This window comes from Mustela putorius, unplaced genomic scaffold (genome assembly GCF_011764305.1).
Source record: "Mustela putorius furo isolate JIRA1106 unplaced genomic scaffold, ASM1176430v1.1 tig00000224_pilon_pilon_pilon, whole genome shotgun sequence".
Taxonomy (NCBI): Eukaryota; Metazoa; Chordata; class Mammalia; order Carnivora; family Mustelidae; genus Mustela; species Mustela putorius.
The window spans coordinates 10,522,515-10,539,100 of NW_025421321.1; the positions used below are offsets into that span (position 1 = coordinate 10,522,515).

The following is a 16,586-nucleotide window of genomic DNA, read 5'->3' on the forward strand; positions in this document are numbered from 1 at the left end:
CACCTTGGGTACACATGCCCCTTTGGGGGTGGGAGAATTGTTAATGAGACCTGAAGTCAGGGCCTGGCTATAGGAAAGGAGAAGAGGGAAGAATTTGAGGTGTGGTTTAAGAGGTCAATTGACAGGGCTTGGTAATGAAAGGTTGACAGGTGTGTGAGAAAGGAAAGAAGGCAGGAAGACTCCCCATTTCTGGTTTGAATATTTGAATATAAGAGAAAGAAAGGTTTTCCCCTGGTTACCAGGGACCTGATGTGGTCAATACCTGGATAATTTCCCTGTGGTTGGCATAGACTGGGGTGGGCAGTTTCTAGATATGTCCAGAAGTGAATCCAGCCTGAGGATACAGATGAATGGCCCTGTTTGGACAAGGGTGATTGAGGGTCAAACCTGAAGAAGCTGTTTTAGCCAAGAACAAAACAAGAGGCCAGAAGTGGGCAAACTCAGGAGTGGGAAACAGGAGCAAGTTGGGAGCAAGGCAGGAAGGATTTCACAGGTTTCATGGAAAGGTTAGAGGCCAGGGTTTCACCATTTGAGCCAGGGTGCCTGGGGAACATCCTGGGAGAATAGCAGAGACTTGTGAATATATGGATGTGGGCTTGGGAAGAGCCACTTGTGGAGAACATTAACCACTAGACTAAACATAGAGCCCTGGGGAAGGACAAAAATTAAGATGTTGGCAGAGGAATGGAAACCTAACAATGAGAGAGATCACCTGACCTGAACCAGGAGAGGGGAGGGAAGGAAAGAAATGGTTCCTGGTGTCAAACACTGCAGGGGGACAGATAAGATAGGAACTAAGAAAGTGTCCATCTGTCAGCTCCTTGGTGACAGAAAGTATTCTAGAGACGAATGGGGTAGAATGGAAGGGTGTGGGGCAAGAAGCCCTACTATTGTGTGTTGACTAGTGAATAGAGGTGAGTTGGTAGAAACCCTGCAAATAGAGCAGTCTTGGGTCATCTGATTACTGATCTGGTGGTTCTCTTTCTCTGGGCAACACCTGCATTTATTGTTTAGTTGTGTCATGCATAGTTTTCATTTATTTTGCATTTAGAAAGTGGATAAGTCTTTTGGTTCTGGTCTCCTATGTATGGGCAGTTTGAGAAGCCAGCAGTTTCAGACAAGTCAAGTAGGCCATTTAAATCAATGTACTTGATGATAAGAATATATTTAAGGGATTCCAGAAATGTTCCTGGGATTCTTTTAAGGAGTCTGCACAGAGTTAGGGAGAGGCAGAATTGAAGAGAACTTCATTCCTGGCCTCCATGACCAACCACATTCTTCTGGTTTATGTCAGGTGGTCCCCCAGAATGCTTCCAGCCTTCTGGCAGACCTTGCCCTACAGTGGGTAACAGGAGGGCAGTTGGGTATCTGGTGAGGAAATGCCATCGGCTGGTTTAGTCACTCGCCTCCACACTTTCACATCCTCTATCAGCACCTGCACACTTTAGTCGTGACCACACATACTCTTCCTGTTTATACAGAAAGTGTCATTCAGATAGCTTGCCAGTGAGACAGGAGCTCCACACACAGCCTCAGAAGAAAGAAGCTGAACGACTTATCTGAGAGGGAAAGAAGAGGAGCCTGTGAGTTGAGAGGTAAGATCAAGCCGGAGAGCATCTGGATCATCTGGGCTGCCATGGGTGGAGAAGAAGTAACCCTTGCTTTGTACCTTTTTTGGGGGTTGCATCAGAGTAGCCTGGCAGCAGGGAGCACCCCATTGCACCCCATAGAGATAATTCAGCCTCGGGTGAATGGCTGGATAAACTGCTGAGACAGACTCAGAACGCTATCAGAAAAGGTCACAGGAGGGGCGCCTGGGTGGCTCAGTGGGTTAAAACCTCTGCCTTCGGCTCAGGTCATGATCTCAGGGTCCTGGGATCAAGCCCCACGTCGGGCTCTCTGCTCCGCAGGGAGCCTGCTTCCTCCTGTCTCTCTCTCTACCTGCCTCTCTGCCTACTTGTGATTTCTCTCTCTGTCAAATAAATAAAATCTTAAAAAAAAAAAAGAAAGAAAGAAAGAAAGAAAAAGTCACAGGATTCATGTGGGCACACATGTGAGGGATATGTAGTCTTGGTATGGACATGCTGATACCCTTCATGATGATAGCTGGACATATGGGCCTTATGAACGGTGTGTCTGAACCTTATTTAGGCTGTTAGTTATACCCCCAAGTAGAGCCTATGACATGGCCACAGACTGGACCCCAGTGAATGGTCACAGAGAATGACCCAGAGGCCTGATTACAGGAAGGAAAGAATTGTGTGTGTTTTACCTTAAGGCCACCACTGCTTCTGTGTAAATAACTCAGAACAAATGACCTTCTCAACAATAGGGTCTGACAGCCCTAGCTCCTATTCTTTGGACAGCACATCATGTACACGCATGTATGTATGCTTGGGTGTGTGGACGTAGTGCATATACATATGGTACATTACATGTAATGTACACACACTTGTGTACACACATAGACACACATCTAATACAAAATAGCAATAGTGACAATATTTTTGAAACTAATGGTGTGATAAAGGATTTTTCCCCCTACTATATGAATTCCTTGCTACTCATGCTCTTACAAATGTAAAAGTGAAATCATGTTTGGATATGCAGTTCATAATCCCTTTTACTCAAAGGGCTGGAAATTCTGAGGTAGAACCTGTTCAGGTACTCTGTGACCTGATACTACCACTAAAATAGCGTAAGCCATCTGTTAACTAATACCCACAACAGCAGAGAAGTGGCAGTAAGCTCGTTCTTTGAGTCTCGAGTGTACAACTAATTTTTTTTTTTCAAATTATGCTCTCTGCTTTTCTCAGAAGCATTTGCCCCTTAGTGCAAAGTGATAAAGAGTTCCTTCCTTTACCTAGGTCCATCAGGGTTTCTCACCTCAGTGCTGATGTGAGGTTATTACAGTGAAAGTAACACAAACAGTATGCTAAGGTTTGGGGTTTGCTTCTTCTGTGGTTCTCTTTCTCTGGGCAACACCTGCATTTAGTGTTTAGTTGTGTCATGCGTAGTTTTCATTTATTTTGCATTTAGAAAGTGGAAAAGCATACATTGTTCAGTCACTGGATTTCTGGGTTCCAATCTTTACTCTGACACTTGCTGTGACTTTGGACACGTCATTCATTGTACCTCTCTGCATCAGAGTACTGGCATCTGTACAATGGGTATAACAATAGTCTCTACCTCTTAAGTAAGGTTTAGCAGAGTGCTTAGGAAGGTGCCTGGCTTATTGAAAGGGCTCAATAAGTCTTAGTGATCATTATTTATTATTATTACTATTAGTAGTAGTAGTAGTATCATACCCTTTGCTGCAATTAAGCTGTCAGATTTGAAGGGAAATGGTAGGTGAGTGGGAAAGATTGAAGGTGGAGTGTGGGGTAGGTAAATGAGTGTATGGGGAGATACAGAGGAGGTCAGAGCAAGGATACCCAAGTGCAAGCCCTAACAAGGTGTAGTGGCGGGGGTGGAGGGTGGGAGGGCTGGCTAGGACAGGAGCCCTGGGCAGACCTACCCCTGAGTCCTGCTGGTGATCAGAGCAAGCTCTGGAGCTTAGCAGATTTGATAACACAGACTTCCATGTGCACAGCAACCTGGGCGGTAGAGACCTGTAACTGGCATCCAAATGAGAGTACATGGCATGGGGTTGGTGTCTGTCACGTGTGTGAACATGTTACATGTCATCTCATGTTGTTGTGTGAGAGCCCTTGGGATTGTGCCTAATTTAGAAGATAGCCAATAACTGGCCCAAGGGTGCAGAGCCAGGTGGGACCAGGCAGAGCTGGGTGGGACCAGGCAGAGCAGGGGTCTGACCATCTCCGACTCTGTGCTCCTGGCTGCCAGGATCACCTCTACAGTACTATGTGGTATTGAACTGTGACTGATAAGAAAGCCAGGTCCCAGAGAATTCAGGAACAAGTTCAAGGTCATGCTGAGATTTAACACTCTGGGGAGGAGCTAGATGCTGGTCTCTGATTTCTAGACCCTTTATTCTACACATTGGTTCACAGGAAGAGCTTGCATCCTTGCATCCTGCCTCCTGAGGTTGACAGCTATGGGACTCCTTCGATAAATCACTTTCTCTTCCGCGCTTCAGTTTCTTTTTCTGTAAATTCGGTATAATAGCCTGTCCTACTCAGTGCACAGGGTTTTAGGAGATTCCAGGGATGGTATATTTGCAAAACATGATTCTATTATTTCTTATTCATGTAGGAAAAACATGTGGAAAGTCACTTTCAGTCCAGGCAGTTAAAAGAAAAGGGAAAGGGAAAGTATAAATGATAGTGGTTCTTAATGATGCGTCATTAGGTACGATTTAGCTCATTCTTTCAAATAGCTGTTTTGCTCCCTGGTACTGATGTTCCATAATCTGTTGAGTCATTCCCATATATGGAAAGTTAATTTATTGCCAATTTTTGTAATATTACAAATCAAACTGCAGCGACTGTACTACAAAACCTGTAGTACATTCTACCAGTTCTATTTTTTTGCAGATCTGATCAGCAAATGGTGTTCTCATTTTTGTTTTCATTGGCTTTTCCTTGATTATCAATGTGTTGATTACCAATGTTTTAAAACATAACTTCAAGAAAATAAAAACATTATCCCTCATCCAAAAAACAGCCCCAATCCATGTTCCTTTTAAAGTGAAGTAGCACCATTTTTCTCATGATTAAAATACAGACAGGTGTTTGTGTACAAATATGAACCCATTGAAAAGCGCCTTGCCAGAGATTCCTCTTTATACCTGTTATTGGTGCTAAAATGGGGGGGGGGGCTATCATGAATACAAGACAACAAGACTCCTGCAATAACTAATAAACATGACAATTTGATTTATTAATGGTCCTCTGCTGTAGTCTGTTGACAGATTTTTCTTTATGGAAGAATTACCATAGTTTAAATATCTATCATATGGCACTTAATTCAATTGACAATATGTTACCAATTAGACCCTGCTTAAACTACCATCAGCCAGCAGACCAGGGAACATGTTAAGTAGGGTGACAATCAGATAACTAGTAAATGCTGGTGGCAGCTTTCTCAGGCCCAGGGAGCAGTGCTGAAACAATGGAAAATGGAGAGTGGAAAGGCAAATCTAGCATTTACTTTTCCCCATTCTGAACAAAGAAATTATTTCAGGTTCTCCTGAAAACGTATGAAGCCTTTGGGTTTGAGTTGATCATCACATGTGTGGATACTCACTCTCTCTTTTCCACCCCTCCATCCTCTTGCCTCCTTTGGTGGTAAATTTGCAAACTGAAAAGCATTCTACTCCCAAATCCTCTCTAAGGTGATAATGTCGAACTTCAGCTCAGTCATGATGTACCATTTAGTCATGTGTTTTATGAGTGCCCCTTTCCCCAAGCACCAACTGTTGACCATGGTAAGAGAATTCTTGCTAAGTGGGATGAGCTGCTTTTCTTACCTTTGTCTTGGAATCTGGCTGTATCAGTCATGCGCTGTTGCAAAAGAGAAAAACCAAATTGAGTTGTGCTAAACAAAAAGGCAATCTTTTGGAACAGTTTGGGGGACAGGGGTTGACCAGATATAAAGGAGAGCAGCGAGCGGGTCTGAAAGCCAAGTAGCCAAAACCAGTAAGAACACCATTAAGAACCACAGTAAAGGAAATGTGAACACTGTCTGTGTCCTGTAATATGGCCACCACTGTGACAGATATGACCTCAGTTGTCCCCACTGATGCACACCTATAGTGTGCATTTCATAGTCAGAAAATTTGTCATTTTCTGACTATGAAATGCACACTAGCCACAGCTTAAAGCTGTGTAGGCCACAGCCTTGCAAAGTAGATATTCACATAGAGAGAATAGAGGTTCTGAGGTTAAGTGACTTGCCCAAGTGTGTACAGTTAGAGGCAAGGTCCAAACCCTGGCTTCCTGACTCTGAAACCTTCCACACTAGCCAGCCTTAAGGTGATCCTGAGTCCAGGCTGCATAGCAGCCCACATGGCATTATTTGAATTAAACCCTTTTTCCTCCAGGACACCACTGTGTGTGTGTGTGTGTCTGAGTGTGTGCACGTACACACATGTGTGTACTCTAGGCACATATACCAGGAAAAATGCTAAGAGGAAAGTTAGAGGCTCAGAGGAAAAACATGCCATATGTTATAACTTTGCCTGGGCTGTCCCTGTTTCTAAATACCGTGACAATATTTTTTGAAGCAAAGATCAAAGGACATATGGTCTGACTCGTGGGTTAACAAAGGGAAAATATTTGAAATTGGAAATATCTGGGACAATTTGAGATGTGAGGCTACAATCATTCTCAGAGCACCTGGAAATCATGGAGTTCTTTGTGAAACACTTTGAAATACTGGCATATTAAATCCCATTCTTCAAACTAGGAATAATTTTATCAGCAGAAATTAGGACAGCCTTATACACTGGCTATTTGATTCCATAGCTATGAAATTTTATGCCCATGAAAATAATAAAGGTGTGAAATCTGTTTGCATCACCTGTAAAATCATTAGAAATAATAAGAGAATTCTTCATACAAAAACAGGTTTCTTAGAGCAAAAAAATAGCCAGTAAGAAAAACATAATGAGAAAAAGGGGATGTAATTCACAAAAGCCACAGCAATTTAAATACCTAGAAAAGAACTTAAGAGAAAACACATGAGACTATATGAAAAAAAATCTACTTAGGTTTGTGAAACATATAAATGGAAACACATAATGTGTGGAGACTAGATAAGCAGACTCAGTAATCACTCTCCAGACTAATTTGTATGCCAAAAATGTATAAAATAAAATTTCCAGTGCATTTGGGGAGGAAGGGGAATTGAAAAAATTCCAATCTAAAATTCTGATGAATTTTAGATTAGAATAACCAAGATATTCTTGTGGGGGGAGAAGAAAAAGGGAGGGGGCAGGCATGGTGCTTGCCTTGTGGAGTATGAAAGTTTCAGTGGTCATATGATTCCAGATGGTTACACATATCAACGGGAGAGAAGAGAAAGTTCACACACACATACGCTCACACATAGGCAAATTTAGTATATGATAAATATATTGAATTGGTAATATCAAGAACAAGGACAGTAATATTGAGAATGGTCTGTTCTCATTTGACTGGATTCTCTGGCAGATCTGACACAGTTATCACTCCTTCCTTACCAAAGCAACTTCCCCTTCTGTCTCCAGAACAGCACTTCTCTTCCTATCTCACTGGCCATCCTCTTCACTCCTTTGCCCCCTCCATTTTGGGTTCCTTCTCCAACTCTAACACATCCATAGAAGGTGGAGTGCTCAGGGCTCAGCCCCCCAACTTCAGATTTAATCCATCAACAACTCCCGTCCACGTGTCCTTTGAAATATATCCAGAACTGGATCACTTCCTACCTCATCAGCCTCTACCACTCTGGTCTCTTACCTGTTCTGCATACTGGTTTCCTTTCCACACTCTCTCTTCTTCCCTCTGTTCTCAGCACAGACCCAGAGGAATTCTTATAGAACAGTCAAATATTATGACTGCTCAAACTCCTCTAAGAGCTTTCTTCCTCATTGTTCCAGTTCTCTATTGCTGCATGACCAACTATCCCTAAACATGGTGGCTTAAGACAACATTTCAGTTTTGCTCAAGATACCATGGATCAGGAATTGAGGCATTTAGGTGTTGGACAGGCTAGAGGATCCCCTTCTTCTTCTTCACCCATGTGCCTGGTGCTTTGTGGCTCCTTGGCCTCTCTTTCTCCTTATGTGGCATCTCATTTTCCAGGGCTCCCCATGTAGCTTGGGCATTTTTTCCATTGTGATTGTCTTCTATGAGGCAGGAAGAAGCTGCCACACCAGTTAGGGGCTATTCCCCAAACTGTTACAGCATCTCTCCTGACATATTTTATTGGCCAAAGCGGTTGCAAGGTCTGCCCAGATTCAGAGAGGTTGAGGGTACGACAATGCCTTATTGTAGACAAGCCCACAAGTTGTGGCTGTGGCCATTTTTGGGAAATGTGATCTGCTATGCTTATCCAGGGCCCAAATCCATTTTGCTTATAATAACCTATCAGATCCTACATAATCTGACTCTGGCCATCCCTCTGACTTCTTGTAGTACTGTCTCCCCTAATTTGTGGTACTGCTTCAGCTAGAGTGGTCTCTTTGCCATTCTTGGAACACAGCAAGTATAATCTGACCTCATGGCCCAGAACCTACTGTTCCCTCTGCCTGGAATGCCCTTCTCTGGGTACACAGGTCACCTCTCACTTCCTTTGGGTCTCTACCCTAATATCACCATTTCAGAGAGACCTTCCTTACAGACCTTACAGACCTACCACTCTGTGTAAAATAGCCATTCCAACCCCACCTTGTCCTCTGCATTTAACACCATCTAGCATACTTTATGTTTAGTTGCCCTTTTTGCCCCTCCCCATTATAATGTAATGTATCCCCTGGACCTAGAAAAATGTCTGCTCATTATAGGTTCTGGATAAGGATCTGTTGAATAAAGTTATGATTGGAAAAGTAACTTTCCAGTAAACAATACTGGGATACTGTCTAATTGTTGGGGGTGGTCAGCAGTAGAGTAAAATTAGATGCATACTAAACTAAAATGAATTCTAGAAAGATTTTAATGTATTAAAATAAAGCTTGAAAATTACTGGAGAAAATTTAGGTGAAGATTTAATAACCTTGGAGTGAGAAGAGTTTCTGTAAGTCTGATACTAAATAAGTGAAATATAAATAAAAATAATGATAGATTTGACTTTGTCAAAAACACCACACACACAGAAAATTAACAGCAAACTTCGAAAAATACTTCAATATATACTGTGTACATACTATCATTAATAGATATGAAGCTTTATCAAATAAACTCAGATAAGTATATATAAAAGACTAATAAGCATTTGGGAAGAAAAATCCCATCAGCTCTGAGGTGGTGGGCAAGCTACACAGTTCTGTCAAAGTTAGTGCCATGTGGCTTCAGTGAGCAAATATCTGTCCCTTTCTTAGAATAGCACTTGGCATATAGTTAGTGCTTAATAACTACTGGCTTTTCCTATTATTATGATTTTCTAATGCCATTCATGACACAGAGATGGATCTTCTAAGTGTTTATTAATTGTTTCATTCCTTCATTCCCCGGGTGCACCTGTTAGCTGACTTCAGAGGCAGCACTCCGCTTTCTTCCGCCCATTGACTCATAAACATAATGAAGAGAAGGTGAAGTAGAAACCCTTTTATTCTTGAGAAATCTATTTTAAAAGGCAGCCTCTCTCAGGAAGACTGCATTTAAATCAAATCAATAATACTGACCTGAAAATCATACTCATTTGAGTAGTTAAGGGCCGAGAAAATACCATGTCATGCACTGAACCAATACTTCCTCTGTTTGGTAAGATCATCATCATCATCATCACCATCATTAAGTGTGTCTGTGAAGTCTGAGTTGCACAGGAGTAGTAGGCTGCCCTGCTCTTAAAGATATTGGGGATATGGGGCGCCTGGGTGGCTTAGTTGTTAAGCATCTGCCTTCAACTCAGCTCATGAGCCCAGGGTCCTGGGATCAAGTCCCACATCAGGCTCTCTGCTTAGCAGGAAGCCTGCTTCTCCCTCTCTCACTCCCCCTGCTTGTATTCCCTCTCTCACTGTGTCTTTCTCTGTCAAATAAATAAAATCTTAAAAAAAATATTGGGGAGCTGGAATGTTGAGTCCATTTTTTTTTTTTCAAATGGCATATTTACAGTCTGAGGTCTGAGAAGCTCTGGGCTGAAAATGTTGCTATGGAATTTCTGGCCATTAATTTTATGAGCCTGTTATTCAGTCTTCATTGTTGTCTGACCTGCAATTATATTTTTGTGCTTTAGGAGATGCTCAACCATCTTTGTTTAGAAATAAAGAGTGAGCAGTTAACCTTCCTGACTGGTAAATGCCCTTTTGTTGACTCAACTGTCTTTGAGAATTGACGATGCCTCCATTGGGTTGTCCCATGAGGCAGTTCAGTGATCACGTCTTCCAAAACTACATGGAAGGACTTTGCTCACAGACCTTCTGAAAGAACCCCAAAAAACTTCGTACTTCTAGGCTTTCTGGAAATCAGTCTTTGATACTGCCCCTTAAAAAACAGAAAGCCATGAGCCTTTGTTTCAGGACAATGAACATTTTAAGGATTGTAATAAGATTGGTGCAGGCAATGACCTGCATAGTGGCACACTGCTGAGTGTGTGAACAGGACTAAGATTCAGCTCACACTCCATTCACTCAGAGAAAAGAAAGTGTTTCTCCAGTTCTCGCGAAGGCCTCAGCATCTCACTAAGCCTCTGCCCACTGGCTACACCCTTGGGAGTGGTGTCTCTTATGCATGTACACAGGATAGGCATGGGTGAGAGGAGTACCCTATATGGTAGAAATCTGTGGTGCAGGGGAGGCAGGAATGGAGAGATAGCATGGAGCCTTGCCCACAGAGCAGTCTTGGGCAAATCAGTTTTAGAAAGGATGACATCCACAAACAGAAGATAGATGTAGATTCCATGAACCCTGATTGTATCATTGAGCTTCTAGAAACTTTTAGAAAATTCTTTGCATACCCTATTCAAATTTGGAGAATTCTGTGTTATTCATTATATTTCACATGCTACATGCCCTACCTAATAAGGAGCTACTGAAGGTGTGACGTATGCAATATGCCTCCCTTAGGACAAGGATTCCTGCCAATGACACCTGGCCATGACACACCTCTTTCTCACAGACAGTGTGATTTGTATGAGGCAGAACAACATAGAGGCCATTGTAAAGGCTTTGATGAGGTTACATCTCAGCTCTAATCCCAGCTGTGCCTCCTAGTAAAAACTAACTTTAACAATCACTCATCTAATGCTTCCTATGTACCAGGCACTAGGAGCTCTGTAACCATGGGCAAATGACTTTCCTTTCTGAGTCTCAGTTTACTCTTCAGTTCAAATAGAGATAATAGTACATCTGGGTTGTTGTGAGGATTTAATGAGGTTGTGTGCAGTGCATTCAGAGTACCTGGAACACACAGAGCACTCAGTAAAAAGCAGCTATTTTTTCTTATTTAGACACTGGACCCGTATCAACTTTAACGTACCTATTACTTGAAGACCAAGTAAATTAGACATGTTGGGAAGAGGGTTAATTCCTGAGATTGGTGGAGCATTTTGTGAATAACAATAGTAATTTTCTAAATGGCTCTGAGCAACTTGGAAAAGAGCATGCATCTAGCACAGGCCCTGGTGGTTTCCTAGAGAGTAAATTACCCATTGGAATGGCCTGACCATTACTTGCTCATAATGTGGACTGTTTTATATATATACTTAGTTATAGCACATTTGCCGGGAAAACTACTAGGGTGATGTTTTTGCCTAAATAGCCAATTTTTTTGGTCTTGAATAAAGTGTCAAATAACTGTATATGATTTAGATTTTATGTTCAGCTGATTATTTACATCAGGAAGCATCAATCCAGAGTAATTGGCAAGTGGGTACACATTCAAATGATATGATGATATCTCTGCTACATTTTCCTACGATTCTGGGGAGAAAATCATTAGGGTTTCTTGTTTCAGAATCTCATCAAAATAGATCCTTTGGTTTTGTTAAGTGGTTGCTGCTGCAAAGATTGTCAGTGGTGGGAATGTAGCTGAAATCAGGAAGACTCTGACCCATTAGCTGTGGGCCTGTTTTCTGCCCAGCTGCTCTCTTGGTGCCACATTCCTCGCTGGACTTCGTGGATGAACAGCTTGGGTTAGCAAAGGCGACAGATGGACTGAAGGTGCGTGACCATTGACCCTGACCTCTGACCCAATTCCTTCTGTCTGTACTCCAGAAATGTGTTTATGGAAAGAATAAACAAATTGAATATCTCAGGGTTGAACCTTAGAGGTCATCTGTTCTAACCATACTCTCCTTTTCCAACACATTTCAATAAATGGTCATCGATTCAGTTCAACTATCTCTGGCAACAAAAACCTCATGGCCCCTTGATATCACCATTTCTCTTCCAAAGAGTTCCAATCACCTGAAAGTTCTGCATTTCAAAGCGAAATCAGCCTTTTTGTCATTTTGACTCTTGTTTCTCATTTTGCCTTCTGGTGTAACAGTGAATAAATACAAGAATATGAGATTGACTTAGGCAAATCAGCCAAGCATCCTCTGAGCCAAATAACAATAACCAACATTTATTAATCTCCAGTGGCATGGGTTGGAGGAAGCAGGTTCTGGAAAACTCATTGCTTGAACTCTGAAATTAACCTTCCTTGAGTGGGTCACTCTGGTCATCTTTAACCAATCACAAAAACTATCTGAAGCCCCTTGAGAGTTTTTCCTATGAGAATGGGCAAGGCAGGGAGGGAGAGGGTAGAGAGAGAGAGAGAGTAAAAGAGAGAAATGAGGGGTGTTATAGTTCATACTAAGGGAACTAGCAAGAGAAGCTCAAAGAGCTACCTACTTCATGATTGTTTTCTGACTAATGCCGACTCCTACATGAGATGTACACCTTCCTGAAAGTTACTTTGCCACTAGGTAAGTCATCAGCATCTAGTTGGGAGCAGGAACTTTTAGGGGATGGTCTTCCCATGCCATGTTTGTTCAGACTTTCAGAACACTTGTATGGTAGGAGTGGGGTGCAATGGCTGAAGCTGAGAGATCAGGCAAAGTAGGGCCTGAGGTCACCTGAGGTCCCGGAGTCAACAAGAAGTGTCTGCAAGGAATTGAAAGACCTCAAGCCTTGTTCTGACTCTACTACCCAGCAGCCATGTGACCTTAGGCAAACATCCTCAACTTTTTTTTTTGAAGAAATTATTTATTTACTTGTCAGGGAGAAAGAGCACAAGCACAGGGAGCAGCAGGCAGAGCAGGCAGAAAGAGAAGTGGGCTCCCTGCTGAGCAAGGAGCCTCATGTAGGACTTGATCCCAGGACCCTAGGATCATGACCTGTGTCGAAGGCTGTCACTTAATGGACTGAGCCACCCAGGGGTCCCATCCTCAACCTTTTTGAGCCTAGTGTTCTTTACCTTTAAAAGGCAAAGAACCACCACCACCACCTTCCTCTCTAGGCCAGAGTGATGATGTGAGAATCTTAAGACAATGGGAGTAAATGACAACGAGCACCCAGCTGAGGTGACAGAGGGATCAGAACTGAACTTTTTAATTGAAATGTGAGAAATGCAGATCAGGCATCTTGGATTTTCTAAATAGCTGAGTCATGGGCACTCAACACTTGGCTGCATCATTTATTTTTTTCTCTGGATGAGTTGTGATTGCAGACTTACCTCCCAGTGATGATGGAATGATGAACCACTGTGCCACCCCCCAGGATTGCCAACAATTTTCCTATAACCTCATAAAGCAGCTGGCAGCTCATTGAAACAAATTTATATGCATCAGCACTGTTTTCATCTTATACTTTAAACAACTTTAATTAATAATACCCTCCTTTCCCAGTGTGTCAACAGAACTCCACCTTTTCATTTCGAAAGAACTTAAATAAATATAGAAATAGAATATTCAATTATTGGAACTAGAAATGAGAAAATATAATTGATTTGAGAGGTTTTTGCTACAAAAATTCCCCAGGGCCACTGACTAAATTTTATTAAAAAATATCACACACTTATATTTCTACATTTCTTATGTAATAATTTTGAGTTTCTCAGGGGGAAAATAGCATTATTGAAGGAAAAATAATTATGACAAGTGTTAAAGATTAGTGAGACAGATTCCCCTGGTGTGCAACCAACATCCTGGGAGTAAGTTAAGTGCCTTAGGAAGCTACATGAACTCTTGTCATTGAGTAAATTACTGCTTTGATGCACTAACAAGGACCCTAGTGGATTGGAAGAGTTCATTCAGCTTCCCAGAGCACCAAGCCTAATCCCTGTGCAGCATTTGTGCTCTGAGAGAATCTGGATCTGTGTTCATCCACATCTATTTCTGTATTCTAAGAATAGGCATTTCTTCAGGGTAGCACCCATATCTTTACAATTATCATCGGCATCTGGCCTGGCCCCATGCTCCTGAGAACCCAGTGAACACTCCACTGGCTTCTTGAATAGAATGTGCCTTGCTACTGATCAATGCCTAAATTGCCCTCATAGTGTTTCTCTGCCTCCCTGTAAATCAGTACCACAACTTCCTGACAAGCATTAAAACTTGGATGAGAAAATCCAACTCTTCCCCACAACATTCTCTGCACATCCTCTTCGACTTATGCAATGAAGACACATAGTATGCTAAGTGGACCATATTCTACTTAGTCACTTAGTATGTATTATTTTCTCCTTCTTTGGGAATTCAAAGTTATGAGATACTGAAAATCAAGTCCAGGAGACCAGTGCATTCCCGAACAGAGTTGTGTGCAAGCTGGTCCCAGGTGTAAGCACAGAGCCAGGAGAACCCAGCCTCATTGGTGATAAGGAAACAGAGAAGTCAGAGGCCTCACTTCGTTTTTCTTAAGCAATTCATCAGCATCCCTACATGGCCTGCCAAACCCTGTTAGACTTGGCCCCTGCCTACTTGCACAGGCTCACACTGAGCCTGCCATAGAGCACTTTTGCTCTAGTCACCTGGATCTTTTCTCCACCCAGGGTCTACACACGTGTTCCCACAGTCTGGAACTCTTTTTCCTCACCTGACTGATTTCTTTTCCAGATCGCCTTACTTTTCAATTCCCCAAGGAGCATCCCCATTAATGGCATGCTCCATTCTCTTGTGTTCTTTCACTATTATATATTTTTTTCATCAAAATAGTACCTTTATCTGGTAACCATTCAGAAGCCTCTGACCCTTCTCCTCCACACTCATATATTGTTTCCCAGAGTCACCTTCTTCCCACTCACCATTTATTAGTAGGTAGGTGTGCCCAGTGCCATTTTAGGCACAAGGGATACAACATTGGACAAAGGAGACAGACAATGTCCCGTTCTAAGAGGTCATTTCCATTTTCATTTCTTCTGTGCTTTGCTCTATATAGATAATATGCCTATAACTCTATTTTTTTAAACATGTATCAATAAAAGACATAATTTACAGACTCTTCAATATGAAAGTTCATCATTTGGCTAAGTTCTACGACCCTTGCCCCTTCTGCACAATCCTAGACATTCCCATTTATGGGCTACATTCCCATTCCCTTTTATGGGACACATTCCCAAAATAAATGTGTCTGACATTTATTTTGTTATCTTTTGTTATATTTGTTGTCTGTTGTTCTTCCTGTGTTTGGATTTGTAATATAAAATATTATAGTAAATCTATTTTCTGTTTCATTAACTTTTGATAATACTGTATCTCTTGATTTCTCACTTTAAAAAGTAAAATTATTGATGACCCTACCCTTTTACCCACCTTCCAAATCTCATTTTTCAGGTAAACATGTGCCTTACATTTTGTCCAAAAGTCATAGCCTAATCTCCATGATTCATCCATAGATTGATCAAGTCATGTGTTAGGAGTATTTTTAAGAAGTCTAACATTGTAAGGCCTGGGCCCATTGAGAAAGGATGTTCCCAGACTAAGGTTCAATGGAATTTCTCTCTCTTTGTTTTATCCTACAATATTGCCATGTTTTAGTTTGCTTCATGTGTGAATTATTATTTTATTAAACATTCCATTTTATTATACATTCTTTACCCTACCAGTGATCTCTGGAGTTTCCAATGGGTGCTTTTGGGGGTCTTTTTAAATTTTTGTCTTTGTGAATAATTTTCCCTAAGCCTATCTTTTCTATCAAGTCCCCCTTTTCTCCTAGAGACCTCCAACTCCCTACCATCCTTCTGTTCCAATCTGTACTTGTAGCTCTCTGTGCCTTCTATTCAATGGTCATGGTGCCAATTTTTCCCACTGCTCTCAGGAGTCTGCATTGTAACTACAGATTCCTGGACCCTAAAACCTTCTTCTTCTTCTACTCTTTAGTTTCTCTGGGTATATATTCAAATACTTCTCAAGGAAAGGATGTATGGTAGATAAAGTTTCTGAGACCTTTTTGCCAGAAAAAATTATTCTGCCCTCATACTTGATTGACATCTGGCTGGGTATAAAAGCCTTTAGAAGTTTCCATTTATCCTTGGTATTCTGCATATCAAAGGTGTTTCTAGGTATAGCTTTGTTTTCTTTAGTTGTTCTGGGCATTCAGAAGCTCTTCTAGTTCCGAAGAATTTTGTCCTTCAGCTTTGGAAATTTTTTCTTCAACTACTTTTTGATAATGTTTTTCATCTCCAAAACTGCATGAGAGATTTCCTAGGCTGAATTTCTGGTTTCTAGACTAATCTTTTCCCTCATAGTTTTCAGTTCTTTATCTTTTCCCCTCATGTTCTAAGATAGTAGGAAGAGTCTTTAGGTTTATTTTCTAGTTCTTTTGTAATTAATTTTTTTCTCAAACAGTACTATTTTTTAAAAATCTACAAGTATTTTCTTTCATTCTCTAATTGTTTCCTTTTCTTAGCATTTTGTCCCGATTTTAAGGATATCATATTTTCTCTAAAATTCCCCTTGCATATTAATTAGAGTGTTTTTGGTGTTGTCTTCTATTCCCTAATTGTCTTTTATCCCCCTTTCTGGGTTAGTTTCTGTCTTTTGTTGTTTTGTTGTTGTTGTTGTAGGTG

At 41.4% G+C, this 16,586-nt stretch overlaps 1 protein-coding gene across 7 annotated transcripts in view; it reads left to right on the forward strand.

Annotated features, from left to right (window-relative positions):
* The first annotated feature begins 1,466 nt into the window (after positions 1-1,466).
* AFF3 (AF4/FMR2 family member 3) overlaps positions 1,467-16,586 on the forward strand; it is a 575,972-nt gene continuing 560,852 nt past the window's right edge. For 6 of the 7 annotated variants that reach the window (XM_045077717.1, XM_045077718.1, XM_045077719.1 and 3 more), the window contains exon 1: positions 1,467-1,595. The gene's annotated coding sequence lies outside the window, so the exon portion shown is untranslated. The remainder of the gene's footprint in view (positions 1,596-16,586) is intronic. The other variant, XM_045077721.1, reaches the window with a different exon arrangement.